This window comes from Phragmites australis, chromosome 16 (genome assembly GCF_958298935.1).
Source record: "Phragmites australis chromosome 16, lpPhrAust1.1, whole genome shotgun sequence".
In the NCBI taxonomy this organism is placed as follows: Eukaryota; Viridiplantae; Streptophyta; class Magnoliopsida; order Poales; family Poaceae; genus Phragmites; species Phragmites australis.
In genome coordinates this window covers 4,477,989-4,483,402 of record NC_084936.1, presented here as the reverse complement: position 1 = coordinate 4,483,402, position 5,414 = coordinate 4,477,989, and positions in this window count along the sequence as shown.

Below are 5,414 nucleotides of genomic sequence, written 5' to 3'. Positions count from 1 at the left end.
CAAAAAATACACACTTTTTTTTTTATTCATTTGACAACAACACCATACATGGAGTATAGAGAAATAATAACATGCAAGATTTCCTCTCTAAATAAGAAAACTAATCATGTAACCAAGGAAACAATTTCTAGATAATCAAGAAAAGGAATAATATCTTGTGAGATTTTTCTCTCTAAACAAGAAAACTAATCACGTAATCAGGAAAACAATCTCTAGCATATCCAGGAAAGAAATAACGAAATGTGATATTTCGTCTCTAAACAAGAAAACTAATCATGTAATTATGGAGATTGATGAGCAATGTTGGCCTGATCTTCCGATAGGTAGCGATAAGTCGGTGGGTGGAGAACTCGACGTTGATGATCCAAAGGCTTCGACCCGAACAGACCGTCTCCCTTGCAATCACTACACCACAGCTCCGTTGGTTATCAACCGTGTCGCGCGGTTGACCTCGCCAAGAAGGCTCAATCCCTGCAAGCGTACCGAGAACACAAGCAAGAACGTATAAGATGCAATCTGAAATATTGCGAATAGAATTCAAGCACTCGAAGTTGGGGTTCCACAAACACTTGTGGCGGCCTAATCGGTCCGGAACAAGAGCGAAAATCTCACAACTGTGTGTAGATCAATATCTAAGCAAAACCCAACCCTAATTAGGGCGGCGGCTACTGTATATAAAAGACTAGGGTCGGCCAAGGACCCCTGGACACGTCCCTAATGGACTCCAACACGTTACACGGCCCAACGGCCCAAAAGATGGTGGCACAGCACCTTGACAGATTCTGGACTTCCACTTGTTTCGATGATTCCCTTTGACTCAGAAAGAATTTGGATATGAGACCAGTCCCGTTTGAAAGCTTATCTCCTTAGCTTTCCAACCATGTGTAGAACGTCGAAAACGGAGTCCGTATGCGTCTTGGGCGACGATTTTAGTGCAGGCTGATCCTGGACTCCGAAACGGACTCGAACTTGATTGGACCTCCACCTTGGCTTGGGCGCCCTTGCTGTTCTTCTCCTGTGTTCCTAAGTAACAATACATCATAATTATTCAGTAGCATCCTATCCTTATCAAAATATAAAGGAACACTAAGGAACGAGCTCACCTCATGATTTAGTTGACGTGCACGAGCTCGTGTCTATGGACCTATTGTTGGAGGAATACTCGGTGTGTGTGTGTATCTGAAAGAGTGATGTCCTCATCAGAGATAATCTCAAGCTAATCAAAGGAAATAATCTCTAGATGATTTGAGGGGATGATGATCACCGTGCCATCGCTTGTACCGATGATGGACCTCGATGCCCGACAAGCACCACAAGGACCATGGGTGGTACCATTGCGGCGGTGCTCGCCAACTTCTAGGAGCGCAAAGCATGACCAAGCAGTGCACGCACCCGTCACACTGCCGCCACCGAGTACGTCAATTGCGTCAACTTTGGAGAATGGAGAGGTGTGAGCAATGGACATATGTGCTGATGGAGATTCCACATGTACAACTGTGCTTGCACCGATGGACGATGTCTCGGCTCATCGGTGAACGTTGGGGAGTGAGTCAGTAAGACAAGAGATTAACGATCAAGATTAATGACCTATTCAAATCATCACCATTGGCACTGTCAATAAATGATTTGCAATGTTTTATGGGGGATTAGAGGAGAGAGAGAAGGAATAACCGTTATTTAAAAGCTAGCTAGATCATAGTCTAATACTTTTTTTTCGTTATCAGAGTGCTCACTACTATAGAACAGGCCTTTTATGTTGGCCCATCACTGCCAGCTCGTAATGGACTGGCAGTGATGATGCATCACTGCCAGCTCGTAATGGACTGGCAGTGATGATGCATCACTGCCGATTCATAAGTCGCGTATGAAGAATCAGTCATCTTGGCTTATGAACAGGCAGTGATGCCCATTTTCCTCATCACTGCCGACTTAAGCCACCGACCAATAGTGATAGCAGGGCATCACTGCCGGCTGGTTATATGAGCCGATAATGATGTCCCAGGTATATAAAAGTCACCCTCTCCTTTCCCAAGCCTAAGCACAACAGAGAGGAGCTTTGTTCTAGCTCGGTGGCGACCATTTTTGGTCACCAATTTCTTGATGGCTAGAAATTTTGAGGAATCCTTATGTCCTAGGTGTTTCAAGGTATGTAACTTCATCACCAATCTATTTCTAGTTGAATTTTATTTGCTAAATTGTTCTAGATTTTGAAATGATGGAGATGAACATGTGGCCATGATGTTTTAAGACAATGTAGATACAATTATACTTCATTTATGATTTGGAAGCTTCAGTTAGATATGGAAGAATGTGAAAAATATCTTGGTCCCACTAGTTACAATTTGAGTAAGGCGGAGAAAATTGCAATGTGCAAGCGCTTGCATGGAATCAAAGTTTCATGCGGATACTCCGCCAACATAAAGAGACTAGTAAACATGAAAGATTTGTAATAAACTGGCATGAAGTCTCATGATTGTCATGTGATGACACAGATGCTTCCAATTGCAATTAGAGGTATTTTATCGCTGAAGGTTCAAAACCGAATCATAAAGCTGTGTTCAATCTACAACGTGATATCATAGAAGGCCATCGATTCGACCAAGCTAGATGAGCTACAAGAAGATATGACTGAGACTCTATCCCAGCTTGAGGCGTGTTTCCCTCCATCATTTTTTTTGATATCATAGTGTATATCATTGTTCACGTTGTGAAAGAGATACAAGTTCTTGGTCCCGTGTTTCTGCATCAGATGTACCATTTTGAGAGGTTCATAGGAGTTCTGAAGAAATATGTTCATAACCAAAATCAATCAGAAGGCTGCATGGCTAAGGGCTGAGGAACTGAGGAGGTCATTGATTTCTGTGTCTACTACATGAATCTTAAATCAATTGGTGTGCATGTATCTGGCCATGAGGGGAGGCTACAAGGGAGAAATAAGACAACCAGTATAGGAAGCCATCAGACATGAATGGGGTGCCATTGGGAGCGAACAGAAAAAGTTGGAAGCATCTCCTAATGTTTTTTGCTCCAGCCCCGGTGGTCGTCGGATTAGTTATGCATCTCCAGGAGTTCCGGGAGCGACTCCATCACTTATCCCGTCGACCACATCACAGCGTAGACACCATGTGAACTACACATTGGTACTAAGAACATTACCATCAATGTGGCTTTTGGTGTTGCTTATCCCTGTGACACCCATGAACTTTTGCACGAACGTCTGATACCAGAGGGCTATGCCGTGGTCGAAGTATAACCATTATCATCATGTTGAGGTGGACTACCCCGTAGAGAAGGGGCGAACACTATAGGAGAGAATGAGCATACATTCATCATGTGAGAGAAGGCCTACATAATATTTCCAGCAGGGACAGCTCCCATGAAGCTATACTCTCCACTTTGTCCTTGGCCATTGTTGCCTCGTAGATCTATCTCTCCTTGGCGATCTCCTAGAAGAAGTCCACCTCCTCAGCCATCGCCTAGAAGACGTCCACTGCTCAAGAAGCTAGCTAGCATCTTAGAAAACACAATTAGGTTCCATAGCATTTAAGAATACAACATCATCTAAGAAGTCGGTACCATCTAAGAGGTTGGTCGAACCCAATGATGTCTATCCACTTAATCCTAAGCAAACAAAAAAAATTATGGACACCAGTGTAATAGCTCAGTTTCATCCTCCATCACCTCCACCGAAGTCTGTTGTATCTGAAGATAGCATGAATTTTTTATGAATATAGCCAAAGTTAAACAGATGGGGGTGGCTTCAAGTAAGCCACCAACTGACAATGAAGGCATAAGTAAGAAGCAGGCCAAGAACAAATCAGGTCCTATTGTTGAGGATACTCCAAGCATTGGGGACTTCTTGGCTTCTTCTAAATTAACAGCAGAGGAACTAGCATGACTTGTTGCGGGAGCAAAAATCCTAAAGTTGGATGTTACATAGTCATTTGAGTTGGGTCAACCTTTGGTCAAACCAGATATAGAAAATAACCTTACAACTCAAATGCACCGATTATATGTGGTACTTGGAGCAGTCCAGGCAGAGTTTTGAGGCGTTCCCCGTAGGATACAAAGATGAATATTGCCTCAACGGGGACGACTCCTAGGTGAAATTCGAGTGCTAGTTTGAAATGTACAAGGAAGATGCCCTTGACGTGGCCATAGTTATAGCATTGATTCTATAAGTGACTTATGTATATAATTCACGTTATTTGATCTTGTACCTTGAAATTGCATGGCTAACTTCTCTCTTTTGTAGAATGGAGATCTACACAAGCAAACAAGAATTAGATAATAAAATAGGGTTCATCAATCCTAGGCTTGTCAATGAGAAACTTGTAAAGAAGAGTTCAGACTTCACCAAAGACTACTTATTGAAGTGCTTGTTTCACCACCAATACAAGACCTTCACACTCTTACCCTACAACTTTGAGTACTCTTTGCGTGCTAGTGCATTCTCTTTTTATGGGCAACTTGATTCTAGTACTAATTTACTATGGTGACATATTCCTGCAGTTTTCATCGAATCCTCCTTGTCATCTACCCAGACTTGAGCAAGATTATTGTCTCGGACCCACAAAAGGAAGATAAGAAGACCTACTAGAACCTCATGAACATGCTAAGCAGATAAACTCGATCATTTAATCTTCTTACCGATTGCATCTAAGTTTAATTAGCATTCATATTCACATATAGGGCATACACAAGATACTGCAAAAAGAATCTTATCTACTTTCTATATAGGAAGTAGAATGATGTAACAACCGATTTTCTGGTACGCAGAGAATATTCATGTCTTCCATTTCCTACTAAATGAAAAGATTCAATTCATTCCACTGATGAATCCTTTCCTCTTGAAGTGTATGAGGCAGCCACCCGACAACAATCTCTGTGAGTTCTATGTTCTTACTTTCATACACGCATTCAACAGAGATGGAGACGCTGTCAGGTAATGATGTTGAGTTATGAAGTTACATATCGATGCATTTTTTTCAATTTCTATACGTGCTCAAGAATTAATTCTTTCAATTCTTCAAATGCAACACTTCAAAGAACGCACAAGTGCAATACTCCCTGCAAAAATACATACCATTCAAGAATAGATCGCTAAGTTCTTCATTGAATATGTTATCAACCTAAATAGCAAGTTTCATGAACTGATTGTGGCTTCAACGCGGGAGAGACCTTCAAATGACACCATACATTCCAGTAAAAAGTATGCAATAAGGAAGAAGTCTACCAAGGGGTTTCACAACATATATATCACCAAATGATACTATATTAATGAAGGGCGTTAATTACTATGTATTAATAAATGTGACTTTATTATTGATCTACATTAAATACGTGTCACATTGCATGCATGTGTTGAGAGAGAGAAAGAGATGGAGAGAGGAGAGAGAGAGGGAGAGAGAGAT